The sequence below is a fragment of the Meriones unguiculatus genome, chromosome 19 (assembly GCF_030254825.1).
Source record: "Meriones unguiculatus strain TT.TT164.6M chromosome 19, Bangor_MerUng_6.1, whole genome shotgun sequence".
Classification (NCBI taxonomy): domain Eukaryota; kingdom Metazoa; phylum Chordata; class Mammalia; order Rodentia; family Muridae; genus Meriones; species Meriones unguiculatus.
Window position 1 is genome coordinate 46,444,592 of NC_083366.1, and position 25,269 is coordinate 46,469,860.

At 38.8% G+C, this 25,269-nt stretch overlaps 1 protein-coding gene and 1 pseudogene across 9 annotated transcripts in view; one reads left to right on the forward strand and one right to left on the reverse strand.

Moving 5' to 3' along the window:
- Nucleotides 1–25,269, reverse strand: part of Cdkal1 (CDK5 regulatory subunit associated protein 1 like 1) — a 549,424-nt gene that overhangs the window by 502,292 nt on the left and 21,863 nt on the right. The gene's annotated exons all lie outside the window — the stretch shown is intronic.
- On the forward strand, nt 16,885–16,991 carry LOC132649409 (U2 spliceosomal RNA; annotated as a pseudogene).

The following is a 25,269-nucleotide window of genomic DNA, read 5'->3' on the forward strand; positions in this document are numbered from 1 at the left end:
GCTAACAAAAACAAAGCTAATTAATTATTAAAGTTGATAAAATTAACAATTTTAAATGTTCCATTCGATTCTAGTATATTCTGTGTATTTTAATAAACATAACAGTCCTTTCTCAGAAGGCCATCACTTATAAATTTAAAATGTATCTGTGCTCATGACAGTGGTCACATAATTAATGAATGATTTTAGCCCTAGGTGTCAGACACATAGCACATGTCACACTTAACGTAAATGTTGGGGCATGCTCTCTAGTCAAACATGGCAGTAACCTAGCTTTTGGTCAGTGGTGTATTAGGTTCAGAGCAATCCTAAACTCAGTAAGTTGCGGTCTCCACTTGAAAACAACTTTGCCTTCTAGGAAAAGGGGAAACTAGCTTCTGATATTAAAAAAGCTAACTTGTCAGAGACAGGCCCTGTTCTCCTTTCTAGGGGACCCTTATGGAGACAGAGCTGCCCATAGGCTACATCTGAGCAGGTGGTCTAGGTCCTCTCCACGCATGGTCCTTGGTTGATTCATCAGTCTCTGCAGGACCACTTGAGCCCAGATTTTTTTAGCTCTGTTGGTCTATGTTGTGGAGCTCCTGTCCCCTCCAGGTCTATCTCCCCGTTCTTCCATAAGGATTCCAGCACTCTGCCCAAAGATGGGCTATGAGTCTCAGCATCTGCTTTGATACCCTGCTGGACTCAGTGGCCGGCTCTCTGATCACCTACCCCTGGTGAGGAGGCCTAAGAAGGCCACAGAGAAAGAGGATCCAGACAGTCCTGATGAGACCTGATAGGGTCAAATAGTAGGGGAGGGTGGATTATGGGAGGCACATAGCCAACGAAGAAGAAGGGAGAGTGGGACTGGGAGGAGATGAGGGAAGGGGCTACAGCCGGGATACAAAGTGAATAAATTGTAATAAATAATAGTAATAAAGAAAAAAATTTTAAAAAACAACTAATTTGGATGGCCACAGCTTTTCCTTGATTCCAAATTGCTTTTGAGTCCTTTCTGAAACTCTTCCCATCATATCCATAAGAATTTAAAGATACAATTTCTTAAAGTAAAAAGAGAGAGGGAGAGAGAGAGAGAGAGAGAGAGAGAGAGAGAGAGAGAGAGAGATACAATTTCCTACTTTGCTTTTAAAATTTGTGGCTCAGGGTCATTAAAATAAGAGGACAGTTCAGGAGAGAAGGAAGCCCTAAGTGTCTGCCCTGTCGCTCTGACCCCTGTAACATCATCACCACACAATATTGATATGCAAGAAACAACAGCAAATGCATTTTAATGGTTCTGATTGATCCTATCTAGCCTAAATATTCACAATCTATAATAAGCAAAAGAAAAAAATTTTGCTCAAGCATGGCTGTAGATACCTATGGAATCAAAAAGTCCACTAATAATTTCACAAAGCTACTTAAATAAAAAACAAACAAGATTCATTTTTTCTGTAGTGAATCTTTTATGTCTGGAACAAGTACTTAAGATTCATGTTAAAATCCCAAAGAAAAGTATTCAGTCTCCCTAAACATGTAGGTTTGCACAATAGCCTCTTTGGTATTATCTATTCTCAAATCATAGGTATTTCATATTACTCTATAATGCTGCTCTTATTTTCTATACTGAAATAAAGTACTTGTCTATATTTTCTAAACATTTTCTGATATTTCTAAAAATTTCTAAATATTCTAAGATATATTTTCTACATTAAAGTATAATAAAACTATATATACTAAAATAAAGAAAAAAGGTTAACATTACTAGATTTCAATTTTTTCCTCTCACAAAACAAAGTAAAGTACATAACCCTACAGAGTAAAAATTGCTAACTGCTAAATTAAAGTGGAGATGTCTTGATTTATTAATCACAAGAGCACATTCTTAAGACCATAATAGTGACAACAGCAATAATGAGAGATGGAGAGATAGTTCAACAGTTAAGAGCACTTGCTGCTCTTTCAAAGGATGTGGGTTCAGTGCCTAGTGACACAACTTAGAAGCTGAATTAGAAAACAATAAGAAAAGTTCAAAGTGTAATTTTATTAATTTTCCTCTGAACCTTTGAAAGACTGCCAAATCGACTTAAGCAAAAAGGGAGGGGGAAACTTTAATAATAATAATAATAAAAGTCTACCTCATACACAACTGAAAGTTGAAGTGCTACAGGGAAAACACTGAAATAGAACGAAAACTTCAAAGAGATTCTATAATCGAAGATGCCGTACTCTTGCCTGTCTCGTCTCAGAGATTAAAGAAGATTTTTAAAGCTGTTCCATGGACACAGAGATCAAACATTTATAAATGTTTATCATTTTACAAGTCTTAAATTCAAAGGTGGGCTCAAAGAAATAAGAGTAACAAAGGCAGTGAGCAGGAAAGACGAGTTGTTGGGCAAGGCCAGGGTGTGCAAGGCAGCTTTGAAGAACATACTTTTGGTGCTACAAGGAAGGAAAATTATTTCTGAAAATCTCACTCCAAGAATGCCTAAATGAACAATAACAACAAAATGCTTCAGTAGTGGCACTAGGGCAGCCTTAAACAGTATCCACTTGACTTTAATAGACATTAAAGTCACTATAGCATCTTTCACATAGCAGACCAGGGTCGCCATATAAACCTCATTAGGTCATCTCTTTTTCAACAAAAAGCTCAATCAATTCTTTGTATTTATTTTATGCTTGCATATGAGAGGGTAGGCGTACTATGTGTGTACAGGTGCTGATGAAACCAAAAGAGGGAATCAGATAGCCTTGAGCTAGAGTTACAGGCAGAGGTGAGATGCCTGACTTGGGTTCTGGGAACTGAACTTGCCCTGTGGAAGAGCAGCAAGTGCTCTTAACCAATGAGCCATTTCTCCAGCCCCAATAATTTGTATTTTTAATGTCTAAAAGCTAATGGACAACTAATGAGTATTATTATCTCAGTTAGCTTTCTACAATTTCCTTTTCCATAATGAGAAAGGAGGGTAAGATAAGAAAGAAGAAAATTGAGTCCCTATAGACATCAGCTTGGAGCCAATCAGCTGCTAAGAAAAAGACATAGACCAGTGAGGTTGTGATAAAATCACACTGACACAGTTCTCTTACTCATGTCTCTTAATGGTTACACATTAATATGCTGGTAACTGAACCTAGGGCTGGAGAGAGAGCACGGTGGTTAAGAGTACTTTCTCTAGCAGAGAACCCTAGTTAAATTCCCAGCACCCACATAATAGCTCACAACTATCTGTAACTCCAGTTCAGGGGGACCTGATATGCTCTTCTAGCCTCTACTGACACCAGACATGTATGTGATGCCTAGACATACATGTAAGCAAACCACCCACACATAAAATAAAATATTTCTTATATTAAGGAAAAACTAGAGCTACACTCACTATTTCCAATGGGTATCACAATGCCATCCTATCAATGAGCAGACATTCCAAAAGGAATTCTCTCCTGCCCCCCAGGGATCATGGTGCTGTAATAAAACTGTAGGCTTTGCTCATGCTAGGCAAGCAATTCCCCCACTACAATCCCTCACTTATCTATAAAAGGGCCAAACATAGCTGTCTACCATGTAACAGTACTCATCTATTCACATTTGTTGCCTAAACATCAGCAATATCTAAAACAAGCATATAAAATAATGAGGTAATTTTAATGTTTCTTCTAAAATCAGATACATTTGCTTTCATTCCTGAAGGCTTTGTTGTTTATACAGATGTATCATCATTTATATGAAGGTACCATGGTCTGTATAGAGGTATCATTGTTTGTATGGAAGTATGCTGGCTAGTTTTATGTCATCTTGACACAAGCTAGAGTTACCTGAAAGGAGGGAACCTCAACTGAGAAAATGTTTCCATAAGATCCAGCTGTAATGTATGTTCTTAATTAGGGATCATGACCATTGTGGGTGATGCCATTTCTGGGCTTGTGGTCATGAGTGCTTTAAGAAAGCAGGCTGAGGAAGCCATGATAAACAAATCAGTAAGCAACATCCCTCCATGGCCTCTGCATCAGCTCCTGCCTCCAGGTTACCGCCCTGTTTGAGATCCTGCTCTAACTTCCTGCAGTGGTAAACTGTGGATGTAAAAACAGAAGCCAAAAAACCCTTTCCTCCCCAACTTCCTTTTCGTTATGGTGTTTCATCACACCAACAGTACCCCAAACTAAGACAGAAGGTATCAGTGTTTGTATAGAAGTGATATACATTGTTTATCACTTATAGGGTGATATCATTGTTTTTGGAGGTATTATCTGTATGAAGGTATCACTGTTCATATGGAGGTATCACTATATGGAGTTATCATTGTATGAAGGAATCATTGTTCATGGGGAGGTATCACTGTCTGTATGGAGGTATCAATGTTCATATGGAGGTACCATTGTATGAAGGTATCACTGTCCGTATGAAGATATCATTGCTCATATAGAGGTATCACTGTCTGTACGGAGGTATCATTGTTCATGTGAAGGTATCACTGTCTGTACCGAGGTATCATTGTTCAGGTGGAGGTATCACTGTCTGTACGAAGGTATCATTGTATGAAGGCTCCACAAGTCTTGACATAGAGTTACTACTGATTCTTCCATAATTCTATAATATAGTTTGTATGCTTATGTGCATGTGAGTACATGAGTAAAAGTACGTGAGCCTAAACATGCACATGTGTAGGCCAAAGGCTGAGTTTCTATCCCTTTCCACCGTCTATTTGAGTCAGGGTCTCTCTTATTCAATCTAGTTCAGGACTTACCATTTCATCCTCCAGACTAGCTGACAAGCAAGCTCCCAGGAGCCTCCTGTCTCTCCCCCTATGCACTTGGATTACAAGCATATACCAGTCCTTACACAGGTGCTGGGGATCTAAACTTGGGTCAACAAGCTTGGAAACAAGCATGTTACTCACTGAGACACCTCCCAGCCCTCCTCCATTATTCTACAGCCAGTTATTATTCATTAGCCAACAACACATCTCCTTGGTGGACAGTTCTATTCATTGATAAATGTTTATCAAATGTCTCCTGTAGGCTGGTGACCATTCTTACATAGCAGTATCACCCGACAAGGAGGAAAAAAAAAATCAATACATGGCGCACAAGTTGATGATCATTATTCAAAAGAAATAAAAGAAATTAGAAATGATGGCCTGTTGTACACAACATCTCAAAGCAGACCTCTCTAAAGAAATTACATTTGAGCAAAAACTTAAAATGAGTGAACAAAGCAAGTAGATAATGGGGAAGGAGAACATTCCAGACACAAGAGAATTAAAAATTCAAGTGCATGTTTGGTATGTTCAAAGAACAGCAGTAAGAAACCAAGGTGTGACCGTTTGAATGAAATTTTTACTACAGTTGGTGGCCCTGTTTGAGTAGGTTTAGGAGATATGGCCTTGCTAGAGGAAGTGTGTCACTGGGGAACTGGGCTTTGAGAATTTAAAGATTTGGGCCATGTCTAGTTCACTCTCTGCTTTGTGCTTGTGGTTCAAGATGTGACTTCTTAGCTTCCTGGTCCTCCTGCCACACTCTGTTATCATTGACCCTCTGGAACTATAAACCCAAATAAAACTCTTTCTTCTATAAGATGCTTTGACAATGGTGTTTATTCATTATTTAGAAAAGTAACTAACACACAGGGTGACTTACTAGTGATTAGAGATAAAAACTTTGCCCTTCACTCATGCGGCTATCTGCATTTCAATTAAAATTAAATACGATGTAAAACTCAGTTCCTTGATTGCACTAGCCAAGCCACGTGAGGCTAGAGGCTACTCTAACCACACCAAAAACAAAAGAAAAAAAATTTTCCATGTGTACAAAGTTCTGGTAAACAACATCACACATTCCAAGCAAAGCAATCTAACTTCACTTCTCCATCCTCTGCTCTGAGCTAGGGATTGAAGCCAGGACCTCATGCAGATTGTGTAGCATTAGCTACATCTCTAACCCTCTGAGTATCTCAAACATTTCCTAACTCTGATTTAGAAAACCAATTGTGGAGGGGAAGCAGGAATAGAATCTAGCTGATATTCAGAAGGGGATATGGGAGGTGATTTAAGTGGGGAAAACCTAAAAAAAATAAAATAAAATAAAAGTAAGCATCTGAATGTATCTGTATCTCAGTGTGGACCAAGCAGGATGTTTGAATAGATGTAATGCAACACGAAAACAAGAGAATTTCTTCTTGTCTCCAATTCTTTTGGGCCAAGCAATTGAAAGGGTCCATGTTCCTCTAATTAAGACTAGAGAAGCAAACTATGGAAAAGTTAAAGAATTCTGAATCAGCATTCCTAAAACTTCCAGATTCAAATGATATACAAGGGGAGAGAGTCCAGGGAGCAAAGGAAATATGTACCATTGAAGGAGTCAGCACAGGGAGGTGGACACAAGAGCAGGAAGGCACCACAAAACAGAAAAGTACTGAAGTATAGACAAGAGCCTTGGAAAGAGCATCAACTGAGGAAGAACCTGACATCATCCTGTATAGAATGAAGGAACAGCCAGTGAATAACAAGAGAACCAACAGCCAGAGAGAACTGTGCTCCAGAGGACAGGGGACAGCAGTCCCTGAAGGGAAGAGCAACCAATTCTAGCAAATGCTGACAACGGAAGACATGAGCACTAAAAACTGACAGTTGTACTTGGCCATGAAAAGGTCACTGGTGAATTGGATAGGGCCTGACTCTCAAGACAGAGGGAGAAACAACAGTTATCAATAGATTTTTAGAAGTTTTGCTATTAGAAGTAAAAACCGGAATCATTGGAGAAAATGTGGTGGCTTGAAAATAGGACAGAACGGTAAAAAAGAAAGGTAGACAACAAAGCAAGCAAGAGGGTAAGTGCACAGCGTAGAGCTGGCCTTATACAGCAGCTCAGCAAACCAGTTACACATGCGACAAAGGACAACAGAGTCCATGACGGACACTCAGACACAGGTAGACTTGCTGCAGGAAAGTGTAGACATTGCTCCTGATGGCTCTAAGCAAAAATGTACCTCACTAGATTGACAGCCCTTCAAAGGAATCGGCTGTTGTAGTCATCTATGTTGTTAGCACTAATAAGCTAGCACACTTTAAATTATTCAAGAGTTGTACTGAACAAATACATTGATAGAAAGACTGAATACCCAGGGACCTCGGCTTAAGCCTTAACCCATGCAGGCCTTACCAGTCAGTTCTGAGCTACGAACACTCAGCATCACAAAGAAAGCCCACAGCTATCACCAGCCACATCCCAGCCTCTCCCCTCACTGTCCTGCTGATTGCTGGGAAGGAGAGCTGTGCTTCCTGTCTGCACATACAGAAAGTATGTCCATTTTACTAAAAATACTAAAATGGGGCTAGGGACCTGACTCCCTGAGTAAAGCAGTTACCACACAAGCTTGACAACCTGAGCACGTATCCTCAAACCTCACATAAAGCCTCACATATGACACAAAGACTTGTAATCCCAGCACACCTTCAGGGAGACGGAAGGCAGAGACAGAAGTCTCCAGAAGCTCGGGGCAACTAACCTGGGGGACAATGGCCATGAAGAGACCCTGTCTCAAAAGGATGGGCAAGCAGAGACTGCCACTAAAAGGTTGTCCTTTGGCCTCAACATAGGGCTCACACTCTCACATACAAACAACACACACCACACACGCACATATCCCACATATTCACACATGCACACTCGAAATCATTATTATCTACCACTAGCTAACCTCTCACAACTGTCCCATATACTCACTTCAGACCAGTCAGGTCCAATCTTCCTAGAATAGAACTCTGCCCTTAAACATTCTATACAGTACCCTATCTGCTGTAGTTAGATCTGATACCTATGTGGTTCCCTCTGGTCCCTAGATTCACAAATATCAAAAAAATCCTATTTACAAAAAATGTCTACAGAATGAGATTATGAACTAAATACATACAATGTAATTTAATTTCCTGAGCCCACCCAAAAAGTAAGGATTCCAAAAACAAACCAAATGTGAATGGCATAGTTGCATTAAAAAAAAAAAAAAAAAAAAAAGTAGGGGGAGGGAAAGGGAGCAGACTATTGCCAACATCACTAGTGTTTCCATTGCTTAGATTTCTGATAATCATTAAAGAGGCAAATTCAAATCCTATACTCAAGCTTTTGATGTATTCATAAAGATCAAACTTATCTTAACTCTAAAAGCTTTTCAATAGACTATGCTTACTAAATCTGATAAATTCATCATGATGAATTCATAATGATAAAAAATATCTTTGATCTCAGAAACATGGTAGGTGGCTGAGGAGGTAGCACAATGGGTGAAGTGCTCACCACTGTGCCTGACGGCTGAATCCCGGCCTCAGATCCCACGCATGGGAGGAGAGAAGCAGCTCCCACAAGTTGTTCCCTGACCTCCACACACATGCTATGGCACATGTGTGCATACATACATCATGCACATGAAAATGTACAAAATACAAATAAAAGCAAAAAATCGTAAGTAGCCAAAATTATTTTAAAAAGTCATTTCTTGCAGCATTGAGCTCCAACAAATTGGGAGGGAGCTTCCAAGAACAAGTCCAACGCCTGTTATATCCACGTAACGGGACTGCTCACACCACTCCAACCCTTAGCATCTCCACTCTAATCCATGAACCCCCACAGCAGTCAAGGGCTGACCCCCGGAGATACCCTTTCTCCACTATACTATGTGTTTTTGTTCAGCAGATTATCATGCAAATACTGACTGTCGTCCATCTTTCCACATCATACAAAGGCTTTAATCTTCAAACATGAATCACAGACACATGCATTGCAGATACACATCAGTGTGTGCTGAGGGCAATTCAATGTTAATAACACATCAGACTTCTACTCTTGCACTAAAACTGCAAGTTATAGACATTCATGATACTACAAACATCAATATGATAAACATTGTTTTCTGACTCGGAGATCAAAATCTTCTAATAAGGTGAAAGGAAACAGAAACAGGACAATGAAGAATCAGGTCAAAGTAGCTACACTTGTTGTAAGGAAGGGTAACACAAGTGATGAGCAGAAAAGAAAAACTCATAGGGTAAACTCCTTATGGACTTTCTCTGCAGGCTGGCCAGCCAACAAGCTTATGGTCCAAGGTAAAGTCCAGTTTACAGAACTAAATAAAAGGATTTCTTTTTACCCCAATAAAGTCTGCATAAAGTTCTGCTGCTGGAAGTTCTTCCTCTCTAAAATGCCAAATGGGCAGACTATTATAGTCTTGGACAGCCCATTCCTGCATGCACCATTGTTATCTAATTCCCATATATTCTATTTCTCTGTGAAACTAGTACCACTCTCATGGCAAACAACTAAATATCATAGGTTTGTAAGTACTCTGAAAGCCCACATATCAAATTCATAAATGTCAAGGACCTACTGTGGGTATGCCCAATCCTTTCACATACAAGGAAACCATGAGCAGCCATCAGATAATTCACATATATATGTATTCTGTAGACTCCTCCCAAGGACTCCTGTCATGAACCTAAGAAGCACCAAGCACATCTTGAAATAGCACCAAAAACTGCTTAATAACTAGTTTGTTAAAATTTGTTAAAGTACTCATATTGACTCTTGGGCCTAGAGAGTACAAACTGAAAACCACCCTTCCTAAATATCCTGCTCCCGCTTGCAAAGAGAAACTATACCATTCTAAGACATGTTTTGTAAGGAATACACATATTATAAAGAATTTCTAATCTCTAAGTCTGCTTGATATTGTAAATTTCTACTAGCCCCATCTCCCGGGTCAAGGAGTAGGTTAGGTATTGGAGCAGATATAGGCATACATCATGATGAACACCACAAGCAGAAAACCACTGTCCAGGCTACAATCACAGCTGCATGTTTACTATCTCTGTGTCTTTGATCCAGTCCTTTCACATGTAAAAAGTGAAATGAAAAAATAAAATTTTCCCAGTTCTCAGAGTTTTGAAAATTAACATATGCAAAGCAGTGATGTCATTGACTAAGCTATTAAATAAAGGCCACCAAAGTAAAAAATATATATACATGATTCAAAACTGGGGGTTGTTGAGGGAGAGGATGGCTCAGTAGTTAAAAGCACTCGCTCTCCCAAAGGACCTGAATTTGAGTCCCCAGCAATCTACATCAAGGCAGCTCACAACCACCTATGATTCCAGCTACAAAAGCTCTGATACCTTCTTCTGACCTCCAAGGGTGCCTACACACACACCATACATGCATGCATACAAACATACATGTAAATAAGACTTTTTTTAATTAATGCTGACAGGAATCTTCACAGAAGAGCCCTGACTGTAAGCACCCTGAAAAGCTACCACCGTCTCACTTCCTTACAGCCTTGAGGCAGAATCTAGACGGAGCTTTCTCCCCACCCCACCCCTACCCTGGTACTTCTCCTGGCTTAGGACTTAGGCTCAGCAACACCCAGTGCTCAGTGCACAGGAAAAGAATCAGAATGGGACAGCACAGGATTCCTCTTGGCAAACACTAAGACTGTCACTGTACGTCAAGACTACTGGTCTGCTGGGGACTAAGTACACAAGTAATTTTCAAGCACAGTCTGGAGCCGATAGCCATGAATGTAAGCTGATATTAATTCAAACAACAATCATCCTCAACCACAAAATGTGATGGCTACTTCTAACTGTCAACTTGACAAAAATCTATAATCACTGGGGAGGACTCTCAAACTGTTAGATTAGGTTGGCCTGTGGGTATGCAATGAGGGATTTTTCTAACTACATTAACTTGAGGTGGAAAGACACAGGCTGAAGGTTATACCCACCTGTCTGCTTTTACTCTCTCCCCATTCTGAACTAGAAAGAAATACGTCTGTGACAAAATTTTCTAGAATATGGAAATGTTTCCCATCTTCTATGGAGTGATACTAACATGGACCTATAAAACAGAACAACTCCCTAAATAGGCATTTAAAGTGTTAAGAGATACAACAACAGCACCCAGGACACAGAGGCAGGAGAGGCAGCTATAGCTACATAGTATATACCAGGACAGTGTGGGCCTCACAGCAAGACTTTGTCTCAAATGTCAACAAATAAATACCAATCATTTTAAGGGGGCCAATGAGCTGGCTCAGTGGGTAAGGTGCCTGCCATCAAGCCTGACGACCCAAATCCAATCTCTGGGACTGACATGGTAAAAGGAGAGAATTGACTCCTCTGACTTCCACACACAAATGCCATGGCATGCATATGCATGCAACACATTTGCACACGCATACAATATAAATACCAAAAAAATTTTTGGAAATGTGTTCATTTTTTTGTTTGATATCATTTTAGCTAAACTTTCAAAAACTAGGAAAGCAAAGGCAATAGAATGTTACTTCTACAAATTAAGAGTGGAAACAGAAAGGGGTTGAGGGGAAGAGGGAGGGAAAGTAAAACTGGGGGAGTTGAGGGAGGGGGCCTCAATGACGATATAGAATGAATAAATTGTGAAGAAAAAAAGTTTTTAAAGACTTTACAAAAAAAAGAGTGGAAATACTAAACACTTAGCAACTTGGGGAAGGAAATAAGAACAAATGAGAAGTTCTGAGTTAAAGGCTTAGAACTTGGGGTCTAGGAAGGGCAAATATTTGCATCTGTCCTCATTCTATCTACAGCTGCAGATGAAACTTCTCCCCTTCTACTCCCATGGCTTTGCATCATTCTAGCAGTCATAGTCAGGACCACCAGCCCCCTCTTCCCCTCATCTGCTCCAGCCAGCAGTGCTGCTTAGACCATGATACTAATGTTTATAGAAAGACGCTGAATACCCAATCAAAACAGCAAGGGCTTTATTAAACAGCCAAGCAGCTGTGCACAGAGGTTTGTAAATGCACCTGTTCTACGGGACTCTATGTCTAATTCAATTTGCTCAAATCAGAGCAGCAAGGCCCTGTAACTATGGGCTAGACAAGGAAACAGTTTTGCTAAATAGAATCCCATGTCAGGAGGGCGTTTGTTGGAAAAGAATTACACCTACTCTTTCATTCACTCCTTCACACAACAGCACCTATTCCATTCTGGCCATTATGTGGCAAGCTAAGAGCACAAAGCCCAAGTTCAGTCTCATGGAGGTGGCAGACAACTGAACAGATGGCTGTAACACACTGATACACACTGGCAGGTTCAATAGTACACACAGGCCTGGGGTAATGCTGCGAAACAGAGAGCAGGGGAGGATTCACTTTGAAGGCAGAAGCCTTTCTAGAAGGCAGAAAGAATGAAAAATGTGCTGCCATGCACACTCACACATAGAGGGCTTTGGCACATGGAGAATGTTTTGTTTCTAATTCTGAGTAGACAGAATATACTCTGTATCTTATTTTTTAACACTTTTCTCTAGGAAATATTTCATAATAAAAGTCTTAATTTGATGGTGTCCATAGATTTTAAAGCCTCTTTCCACCGCCCCTCTAGCTTCCTTCCCACACAGACAGCTGAAGAAGTGACAGCATTAGCTTGTGACAACTGAAGAGAAATGAAGAGAGAGACACAGGAACATCATCTTATGACAGCAGTGTGAGGTCTGAACAGCTTGAGAGGATGGCCCTCCGCAACACTAAAATACACTATGAAAGTAAAAAGAGCCAGGTGTGGGGACTCACACTTCTAACTGCAATGCTCAGGAGGCTGAGGCAGGAGGACTAGTGCTAGCAAAAGGCCAAACTAGGCTACATAGTGTACAACAGGCCAGCCAAGGCTAAATATCAGGACCTTGTCTCAAAAACCTTGTTCTAAATTAATTGTAATAGTTACAAAATGGGTATGTAGAACTTATTTCACCTTCATTTATACACCAACAAGAAAAAAGTAACATGCATTTCCCAAAAAAAAAAAAAAAAAATAGCCTAGAAACAGCTGACTACAGGCCTGCTGGCCATCACTCTCCACAGGCATTCACTGGACATTTGCTCCTCAATGCGGCAGGCACACACAGAAAAAGTAAGCTCCTGCCTCCAGCATGGCTTAACCCAAGGTAGAAGCAGTCAGGTGAGCAAAGCTCAGGAGCATCAGATAAGGAATGGCACAGAGTGCATAAGCTGGAAGGGCTGAAAGGCACCACCTAGAAATGCAAGAGCAGAAACAAAAGCTATCGGAGAACTAGTACGATGAAATACTGAAAATGTTTCATGTTAATAAAATAACAACTGATGCAGACACAGTGGGAGAGGCCGGCAATTCCATCACTCAGGAGGCTGAAGAAGGCTGAGGGCTAAAGGACCCTAAGCTATACAATGAGACCCTCAAAAAAAAAAAAAAAAAGAAACTCACCCTAAAATCTCATAAACTCATGCTGGCTTTAACTGGGCTCATTAATATCTTATAGCTCTTACAGTGACTCCCTCTGAAGCTGTGCCAGTCCGCTGCCCCTGCCTCCAGTAAGGCCTGTGAAGGCCTTCAACTTTGACCTCTTTAACCTTTTTGTAGTCGTTCTGTAACATACACACTCTTTACTGTGTACTGTGAAATGTGTGATTTGAGAGTTAATACTAGTAAATAAGATCAGAGTAAAAGAACTTGTATCTGCTGATGGCCAGCAATCAAAAGTAATTGGGACCTCTTAGCAAATTGTAACCAATGAAACTGACATAGTTTATGAATCTATTTTGTTCAGTAAATTCTGATTTTTAGAAATACAAGAAACAAAAAGATTTTAAGAACTGGGGATGCCGCTTAGCGATGAAGAGTGTGCCTAGCAGGCCTGGGTTCATTCCGCAGTATCACAAGAAAGAAGGACTGTGTTATACTTCATAATGCCTTACAATCAATGAGCACGGCAAACACAGGCTGCTCTCCCAGGCTGTAAGCACAAACTCACAGCACCTCACTAGCACCACCGGATAAAAAAAGGAGAAAGAGCCTGAAAAGGCTCCAGGGCTCATTTCAAAGTTCAAAGTGTCACCATTCCATCAACAAAATTTTGTTACATTAGTACAGAATGACCACACGGAGCAGAGCACGAAAACTTCAGTGGGTTTCTCACAGCCCCAGCGTGACATGTTTACACTGTAACACACATATTTTTCTTTTACTAGTCTCATAGATACCAAGTGATATTAGAAACCAATGTTTGCTCTACTGAAGGAGCTTCGTGTAAAATAAGTCCCTTACACACTCATCCACAGCTAAACGATTTAAAGTACATTCGATGTCAAACTTTTTTAAAACTGATTTTCCTCTCCCTGGCCCTGTAGCTCTAACATATGAACAGCTACGAGCTGCCTGCTCCTCCTGGCACTTAAGTTTAGAGGTAAGGGGCAAGACAGACTTGTGATGTTTTGATAGAGCCTGTTGCCATGGAAATGACTGGCTTGCTCCTCATGAAGCACCGTGACCTCATTGCAAATGAAAAAAGGAAAGGATGATTTCTGAAGATTCAACTGAGAGAAAAATTAATGGCTAGGGGAGAAAAAAAAATCCAAAACCTAAGAAGACAATCTGGAAAATATCACAATGTCAAGAGCTATGCTGAAGTGTTCTTGGAGAACTTCTAAAAGCTTCAGCTTCCAGAGCAGGACTACTATAATCAAAAAGAAAGACAGTATTAACTTCACGGGAAGATAAACCACACACTGTCTTGGTCTTGTGGTTTCTAAATAAATACATCACAGCCCCCATCCTGACTTTCAGTGGCTATGTTATAAAATTAAAACTGCCTTACACTTTCTCCCACTCCGAAAAGCAAGCTTTTTCCTTTTCCTTTTTTTTTTTTTTTCTCCTTTTTGTGGTGCCCTGTTTATACAGCTTATCCCTTATCACACTGACAAGACTGGGAACCACAGCAGATGGTCCCCCAGACATAATTCTAACAGGTTTTTTGTGCAAACAAAAGATAAAGAAGGCTATAGCAATGATTTACTGATATCTAAAGTTGAAAACTGACAAAATACAAACTGCTTTTGCCTTACTGTTTGAACTGTTTATCCTTAAAACTACTAAGACAGATATGGCCAAAATTAAATATAACTTAAAAAAAAAAATCCCAGTTTTAACAGCCATTGAGTTTTGCTTCTGTGGTACCAAAATGTTCAAAATGACACTTTTTAAAAACATTACCCTCCATTCCCCTGGTACCAGCAAAAAGAGAAATGTTTGCAAATTTCTATCTTATAGAATCTGTTTGGTTGTTATACTATGAAGTAAGCTACTCATCTGGATTTTTCTTTAAAAAAAAAAAAAAAGTACTTGAATTGAAATTCCCAAACTGCTTTCCCAGGAAGAGCTCACTAAAAAAAGAGCTGACTGAGCCAAATCTGGAACCTGGGTTAAAAAGCTGGAGTCTACTCTACTCACACATAACCCACCAACTGAATGTAACGCAGCACCAAGTGGGAAATGTCCCCAAACTGCACACCCTTCTAGATGAAAGCCTGTTTAGACATCATAAAACAGGAGCTCCCTCATGACGATGGGCTAGCAAAGAGCACTCACTGTGCATGGCACACCTAAAAACCCAGCAAGGGCCCCAAATGATAATCTATAACAAAACTGACAAGCATCTGAAATAAACCACCCAGACATCAAGAAAAAATATACTAGACAGACCCACAGGGCTCTTTTAATGTAGGTCATGACTGTCAGACCATAGCAAAAACATAGCGACCCTTGATAAACATTAACCTTGATTATACGTAATCATGCACATATTCTGCTCTGAGTAACCAGTCCTGTGATGTCAGTGCTTGAGGCTGCAAGAAGTGAGTATCACCATCAGCTGTGAAGCACTTTATACTAAAGATGTCTGCCCTGTCCTGTCTGTATAAAGGCATAGGGATAGCTTCTATCAAAATGGCCCAACTTCTGAGGATTCTATACCACCTCAACTAGAATTACTTCCTCTTACTGTCTAAGGGGCAAATATGACTGAGCTTTTCCCTGGAAAGATTATCAAAGCAGACTGGAATCAGACTGGTAGGAGAGCCAATCACAGCATCTCTTACATGTTCACTTTTTGTTGGAAATTATTTGCCAAGTCTCTAAGTAGGAAAGAGGTGCTGTTCAATGCTGATCCTCCAGCTAATCCAAGCTAATACAATGTTCTATGAAACCCGACATGTGGGCAAATTTTATCCACACACAGCTCACTAATTCAGGAGTAAAAGCACAATGTCACAATGTCAGGGTTACAAACAGGAACCGGTTCGAGCCAGCTTGTCACGCTGCCTTCTACAGCCACAAAGCAGATGTTTGATTGTGCTAGGCAGCTATTACACATGAGAACTGAACGCAGGAGCTAGTGGGAGACTGTGCGCCAATCAGTGCAAATCCATTACTACTGGAAGAGTGCTGGGTCAGAGGTTACCTCTGTGGGGCATACAACATTCAGAAGAAACAATAGGTGTTCTCTGCACAGGGTTTTCAAATCCAATCTAAGCCACTGTACCATGGGAAAAGCACATATTTTTCTTGATGTTAGGCATATCCAATATTCATAACAGGATAAGTGCATTAAATATAATCTATCAGTTGTTATTTGATGTTCTCTATGCTAAATAAAATAGTGAATTTATTTCTGAATACAAATTCTGTCAAACATAGTCAAAATCCAATTTTGGTTTTCAGAGCAAAACTATGGCGTTCAGTATAACACTAAGACAATGTCCAAGTCATCGTATTGATATAAATTGAAATAAAAGCAGCATATTTTCTTCGAACCATACATACTAGGTTCACTTCCATCTGTCATCATTTGGTAGCATGAAAAACTTTCTAGCTGAAATATGTTTCCTAACAATATAACATTAGTTTTTATTGAAATTAAAATTCAAAGGTGTTATGAAAACTGGTGTTTAATACAGCCCCAATCACAAAATTCTCATTACGGCCACTGACTATATATATATATATATATATATATACATATATATATATAATTTTCTTTTTTTAATTGGCGATTAATTTACTAAAATATATCGCTTCTTGGCCTTTTGGCTACGATCAAGTGTAGTATCTGTTTTATCAGTTTAATATCTGATACAGCCTACATATTGATATGTTAATATATAAATATCAACCACAGAACTGAAAGATAAAATGGTAACAATGAAATCCATAATGGAAATTTTCAACATGAAAAAAGCAACCCTAACACACTTTAAATAAAAAAAGGAGGCAAACAGAAAACATGTAACAATGTGTTATGCAATGTGGTCCTTAGGATCCCAAACTTACTAACTGTCATATTAGGAGGAGGCTCTGGCTACACGATAATTTAATACTTAAATGTTAATATGATTTCCCTATTACTACATCTGCCATGGATGGTTTTTAACTAATAAAAGCAAAAACAAAATGCATGCACGGAAGGAAAGTCCTCTCAGCAAAACCCTCCCTGCACAGATATACACCTGCTCTAGACCCCATGGAGTTGGCATTTTCCATCTTTATCACCACTTTATTTCCCAAAGACTATGATATAAACAGGAATACATTATGGAAGTACCATAACACAACTGAAATGTGGCTGTCTTACAGAGCACATGACTTTATAAAAATATGCAAAGAATAAATCCAAAAACAAGAAAATTAATTTTGTTAGCCAAAGCAAAACGTGAATCACAAAAAAAAGACTGGATGAATCTTGTTACAAATGCAGCAGTGCGGTCCCGTGTGTATGATAAATAAAGTATAAGAAAGCACTCAGCATTTTTATGAAAACTGCGTCTGAAGGATTATTATGGAACGCACACACTGGCTGAACTTAAGAGTGTTCAGGTTTTAAACATTAATTTACTTTGACTATGTGCATGTCAAAATGAAAGATTGCTGTCTGGATTCAGACATGCCATATTAATATTGAACACAGGCATTCACTTCAGGTCAGTAGTCACTCCAAGTCAGCTTCAGCAGGTGGTAAAAGTAATGCACTCATTAAAATGTATGTGGTACAAGGTTATCTCCCCAAAACAGCTCTCAAATGGAGGTAGCCTTGAAACTTGAGCATTAGCTATGCTAGAACCAACCTCTAATTGTCACAAGTATAGAGAAAATTGAACTTACTCTTGCCACCTAATAACCAATAAATTTAGTTGCTTTCATCAGTATCATGGGAGAAGTCAGAGAATTAAATTGTTCAATGCTAACCTGGCTGCTGCAAACACAGTTAAATGCTCTTGAACCAATCTGTACAAACTCAACCTTCTTTTTAGACCTTGAGGTCAAGTAAGAAATTTGTTCTCATTTTGGAGACCTTCGTCTATTTCTCAATTAAGTAATATTTTACTCTTTTCATTTTTATTAACTCCATTCAAATTAATTTTCCCATTTGTAATATAATAAGTTTCAGTTCTCCAGAATAAAAGAATAAAGTTCAAAATAGGAGGCCTGACTTATACCAAAGATGATTTTTTTTTTCAAAAAACAAAATTATTTCTGACCTTCAGCATCCAGAATTGTATGGATAACTACACAGTTCCCATGCTTTTTTAAAGTTACTTTTCAATGTCTTCAATAAATCCATTTCCTGTTTTATATACACTACACCAAATTTAAACAGCTAAGTCTTTCATCTTCTCACTTTAAAAAAACGCCTAATTAATTTACCACTACCAGGTAACATTTAATAACATTAAATCAAATATAGGCTATTGTTTTTATAGAGTATTTGTGCTCACTCACAAAAAAAAAAGTCAATCCATTTTGTACATAAAAACAGAGTCCCTATATTTGTAATTAATCACTTCACATTTCCTCATTATCTACCAAATAAGCTAACAGGGAGAAGGGCAGGTGGACAGAAAGGAAAAATGGAAGTGTTCTTCAAAGGTTGAGACCATATCTGTCTCCTTGGTTGAATACACAGCATAACAGGCATGTGATGCATATCTAACAAATAAATGAATCCATGAAGAGTCAGAGAGCACTGGAGCTCACCCCCATTCATCTTACTTATGAATAACCTGCGGTTCGGGAAGATTAAATGGCATCACTAAGGCCAGAGCACAGGCTGGCCATCCCTGCACAATCTAACACTATGCTTTGCTTTTCCCCTTCCCACCTACACACATATAAAGTAAATATAACACTCTTTCTAAAAACTTGGTCACACAAAACAATCATGGGTGAAGAATATATCTGGTGGCTAGTTTTGCATTCAGAAAAAGATTTTTTTCCACAGTGAAAAACATCAGTTGTATTAAAAGAGCATAGCCCCAAACCAAACATTCCAATGGCTAGGGGTCAACATTAGTGTGACACACTTGGATTTATCAGGTGGTCCATGACTACAACAAGAGTAAAACCTAACTCACTAGGAATGTTCCTGACCAGAATAAAAGCATTTGCTTGGCAGGTGCAGAAGTAATGATGAGTCAGGAAGAAATACCCAACACTGGCCAGACACCTCAAGGAGTCACCAGTAAGTACAGGAAGATGAAAAGAAGCAATTGAGGAAACTAACAAAGAACAATGTGTCTTTTTATTCAGCTACTTTGAGCATGAAATCCATACTTTCAGTGCCTATGAATCACAACATCTGAAAAGTACTAACAAAGCCATTTACTTTGGGCTCAAAAAAAGGGTCTCAAAAACTTAAGAACTAAATACAAACTACAAAAAGGCTATATTGCAAGTGTTCAGGTGGTAACAAGTCATCCCTGGCTTTGTATCTAACAACGAACAAGAACAGCACAAATGAGAAAACACCTATATAACAAGCTTTGTTTGCTTCCATAAAATGGTATGAACATTGATATAAACTCACTAAAAATCCCAATCAAGCACTTAGTGTAAGCAAAAAAATATGATAGCTGCTATGACTAGAAATGGAAAAGACTGTTGTTTTACTCCGGTCATCCCTAGTAAGAAGCAATGCAAAAACAATTGCAGTGTGGTCTAGCAGGCAGAAAAAGAGAATGCAGGCCAGGCAGGACACTGTATTAAGGAGCGGCCTAAGTGGGGTCTGGGTGGGACAGGACAGGGAAGGGAAGAGTAAGAAAAGTTCAAACAGGGCTTCACACCTGACAGTTGCAATGAAGTGCTTCACCTCAGGCAAAGTTACACAATGTGTGGGAAGAGCTATCACTGGGCCTCTCACTTCTGCCATAGTCAACATGATTCATTTGTGAGAATTAAAAACCCGAGAAAAGATGAGGAAGTTCACTGACTACCACCCATTTTTGGAACAAGACCCCATATCCTCCAACACCTAATCTCACATTTCTCTTACAAAAACCTCTGCTTTCTGACTCACCAGCTACTAAAAGAAGCCATCAGAGTATACCTCACTTCCTAATTAACACTCACCACAGAAAAAGATAGACAGGAGAGACGCACATGCAACTAAAAGACATTTAAATAGATCAAAATTGATTAAATACATGTTTGAATCAAACTTCATTAGCATGGTGAGTGCATGTCATGTACTGGAATTTTAAACATCACATATGATGCGCAGTTTCTTTGTTAAAGTGTAATAGCTACCGTCTGCCATCCATTTACTAACTATCATAACAACCCTAGACATAAAGAATCACAGGCTCGGAGAAGTCATTTTTATGAAAATATGCTTTATGTTTACTGGTATTTGAGTTTATCACTATCCTTAAGAACAACAGTTGATCAAAGGTTGAAGAGCAAACAGTTATAAGCCAGAACTAAAGCAGTTACTGTTCTTTCCATATAAAAGACTACCTATAAAGAGAAAATATTCTGTGGATGAGATAAAGAAATTATATTTAAGGTCTCTAAATCTCTCCTAGTGAATTTTTACTTTAACAGATGTAATTATTTAAGCCTTGGTAAGGCTCTACCCTTTTTCTTCATAAAGTCCTCAATTTCTCCACCATACACTGTGTATACACACATTTTTCTCCACAAGAATTGTTTTTCTTTAGGCACATGACTCTTACAGTTAAGGAATAGAAACACAGTATAATCACAGTGCTAACATCTTTAAAACTGTGATACCTACTTCTCAGTCTTGTGATACTTTCTCACTTGACATTAAAAAAAAAAAATCAAAAGATGTTCATAAGATTTTGCTTAATAAAGCCAATGACCCGACTCCATTTCCTAATTAAAAGCTGATGGTAGTAAGAGTACTTTCTGTTTGCAATGAATGTTCAGATATAACAGTCTTATTAAAATTATGTCTATCTTATAATTTCCTCCATTACTAATGCATGCTTAAAGAAATTGATTCTGAGATACATTTTTCTTGTCCTCTACTAAGCCTTGACACAAACTAGTGTGAATTGTAGTGGGCACTAACAAGCAGATTCAACACGGATGATTGAAATTAAAAAGCTATAACATATTAACATATCTAGGCCACACAGAAGGGTCATGTGGTAAGATCATCAGCATAAATTAGCACATTATTAAGACAGCTACAGAAGCCAGGCAAAACTCTGCACAGCAGATATTTTAATCCCAACGAATATATAATGTTGTTTGATTGTGTTACTTGAGGAAATATTGCTAGTCTAGTACCACCTTTGGCTACTTCCCCTCCCCCCCTGAGATACAAAGTTGAATCTAGACAACCTGGGTGTATGGACAGAAATGGGTGAAAGGAATTTATTAAACATATATTTTGAACATTTAGTTGACTTGGTCTATTTGTCAAGGAATAAGGATTAAAAACAGTAACAGTGCATTCTTTTTTCTTTTCCTATTTTCCCTACAGAAATCTGAAAACATAGTCATGTTGAAAAATAACCCTTTGTTGTTTACCAAACCCACAGTTTCCCTCCTCCAAGAAGAGACCGCCGGGCTAGACCCATGTTAAATAGTTACAGCACAGATAGTACACAGTAAGTCCGGAGCATGTCCTCTACGGCACCCGCACCAGAATGCAATCCTCTTGTCAGACTCTTCACAGGTCACATGACCACTGTCAACTCCTAGACGAGAATTTCTGGACAGCTGTCAGTCAGTACTCACGGCAACTGCTGCTAAGTAACCAACCTCTCCCTGAACTGTGCATTTTTAAGCAATTCCGGCAAATCACATGTGCATCATATTATTGCCATCAACCAAGGCAGTAAGAAGAGTGAAGATTTACACAGAAGTACAGCTGTTCCCAGGAACATAAAAACAAACCTCTCACAGCCAGAGGCATCATCACCCCTGAAACTACACATAGGTGGTGAGACTATCATGTCAGGATAATAAACATGGGTTTTTTACGAAATAAGGTGTAAAAATCTTCATTTTTAAGGCATACTATCCAAAAAAAAAAGCATTTTCTGGAGAAAAACATAAAGGCTGAAACATAAAATTGATGTAGATTAAAAACAGTTTCTCCATTTTAATAAAAGATGGTTAAAAGAGAGGTGGTAAAAGGCACCTGAAAGGTCCTGTGCTTATGACCTGACCCCCAAACCAAGGGCCACCCATCTCACAGAAAAAGCAGGCTAAGACCCTGCTCTCTTGTGTCCAGTAAAAAAAAATCCCTGGCAAGTGTCAGCGGAAAACAATGTCTGACTTGGGTGGTCTCACTTGGGTCACGTTTGAGTATCAAGGGCCACGGAAGCAGCTCAGCAGGCAGAGAACCTGGTTGGGTTCCCAGCACTCACATCAGGTATGTTTACAACTGCCTCGAACTCCAGCTCCAGGGGATCTGATTCCTCTCCATCTGCAGTTACCCACAGGAATACTTGTGCACAGACTGACAACACACCACACACACACACACACACACACACACATATAAAATGAATCTTTTTTCAAGATGACTCTTTGGAAGGTGCTCAACCACACATTGTTGCTGAAAGACACCTCCGTTAAGCCAGAGGCACATTATCTAATTTTGCCTTTCTCCCCTAGAAAAGCTAGTCACAGACCCTAGGTTCTCCTTCTATCACATTACTGCCAGAGGGCACAGAAACAGTGAAAGATTTTGCTAAATTTTCAAAAGTGCTGTTAATATAAAATGACTTTCCAAAATGAATAAGCCAGAGTGGTATGACCTGAAAGCCACACAAATTGTTTATTTATGCCTACTATGTTTTAATCACTGGACTGTTTTAGAGACTTCAAAAAATTAATGGTTTTGGCTATATAACAGCAACTATGTTTCCCATGAAACATTAGCTGTCACATTAAGACAAGGTTTTATCATTAATTACACTGGATTATATAGTTTATGTCTACAACATGATTGTTAAATAACTGAATTTCCAAACCATTTCAAAATAAAAATGAAATCTGGTTCCAGCAAACCTTACATGAATTAAGGATCCATTTACAAAACAGAAAATTAAATGTAAAAAATATAACCTCAATTTAAGACATTTGCAGATAAGACATCCAACACTTTTTTTCCATCAAAAAAAAAAAGCAAATGAAAATGCTAACAAGGATCAATAGTGCCATCTTTTGGGTTATTTTAGAATTGCATGAAGTTATACAAAAACATTCTGAATGCACGTAAGAGAAGCACAGCAGATGAGGCAAATCAAGCTATCAATTTTTAACTTATATAACTTACATTTAATCAATACATTAACTACATGCTCTTAAATGTATTGTCTAACCTTGTGTTTGTTCTCACTTTAGCTGCATTTGGTTGGGCTACTCTCTTAAAGACGCTGAGAAAACTTGAATGACTGAGAGCTAAAAACCACTGAGCCATTCATTCACTGCTGGATCAGAGTTTTCAAATTCCAACATTAATCATAATTATATAACCATACAATCATAATTACCCTGTTATAAGCAATGCACACATTGCTATACACAATTTTGAAAAGTAGTTTTATTGTTTTGCTTTTACAATGTTTCTTATTATACATGTTTGTGCTTAAATTACATTACCATTCAAACATTAACTGCATTCGTAAATGTATTTACGTTTCAAAATATTAAAACATGTATCTAAGACAATATTTCTATGTGCATGACAATGGGGGAGACTCATCACTGAAAATGGCAAATGACCCTTTCTTTATTGGAAGGGGGAGACTTAGTGGTCCTCACTTGCTGAATACCTTCCCTCAGTCATATGATGCTACAAGTGAACTCAGACTGACAAGCAGTTGAACAAGATGCCAAAGTTCCTTCTGCAGGCAAGGAATATTCTAGGGGCAATGGGGCCCTCTCCCTCAAGGGTTTGTGCCTTAAACTGATGAGGTCTGTGAAGCACCTTCACTATCTTGCCTGTTGATATTTTTCAGTATTTTCCCAAAGTCGTATAAAGTCATAACATATTTACTCTAGAACATCCTCAACGTTCTTTCATTTCTGTACATTAACAATTCAGCTCTCATATGAAAAGGAGAAAATATTCCACTGATCTGCCCTTGCCCTTGAATCACTCATTACTATAAATTTTACTCAAATTACCGTCAGCAAATAGTTCTTCAGAGAGTGGGTTTTAAAGCACAATTAACGGCTATCAAAACAGAGATGCCTTCTAAGGTAGCCAGACAGAGACTGACCACACAGAAGGATCAAAGCCAGAATCTGAAGGGTAAGTTCAGTGCTGCTCCGGGGCTGGGAACCTAAGTGCGCAAAGGCTGGATTAGACGAGCATTGCAGAAACTAGGATACAGGAAAGCATGCTTCAAAAGAAAAAAAAAAAAATAGAAACGTATTTTACACTGAGCACCATTCTTCTGAGAAAGCAAATCACAACAGCGATTATTAAATAACTCAGAAACATCTTCAGACCATTGACGAGCCTTATCATTTTACAGAACACATATCTAAAAGCAAAAAAACAGACACAGGAACAGAAAGACTTAGATAACTATTAAAAAAAAAAAAACCTTCCTAACTGTTGGAAGATTGTGCCTCCCCACAACTCTCCTTCACTTCTCAGGGGCTGGTGTGTACCCATAAGACCTTCTCTAGAGACAATCTCTTTCCCCTATTTCTGAGTGGTGGGTGAAAATTCCATTCTGAAGTCCCTTAGATTCATTCTTCTGTCTTATTGCCTGAGAAATAAAAGGTGGGAAAAAATGAGAAAATGCCATTCTTATCCCCACCTTTCTACTATACCTTTACTGACCAGAGCAAACATTCAACTTCTGAATACAAGGAATACTCTTAACCCTACTCTTATGGGTACACAGGAACATTCGCAAACCAACAGGAATATATGTAACCATATTTTATCAAGTTTAAAGGTCCATCGAAATTGCTACAGTCAATTCCATCCCATTAAACAGAAAGCAATTACTGCTTCCAATTTAATAAAAATGGATTAAACTGGATTTCTGATTCAATGCCATTTGTAAAAGTGTCCGTGTCAGAAAGAGTGATGGTGTGCGGTCTTATCTCAGACATGTTAAGACTAAGCTGACTGGACTTGACAGCCACCTAAAGAGGACTCTGCTGAGAGCTCCAGAGA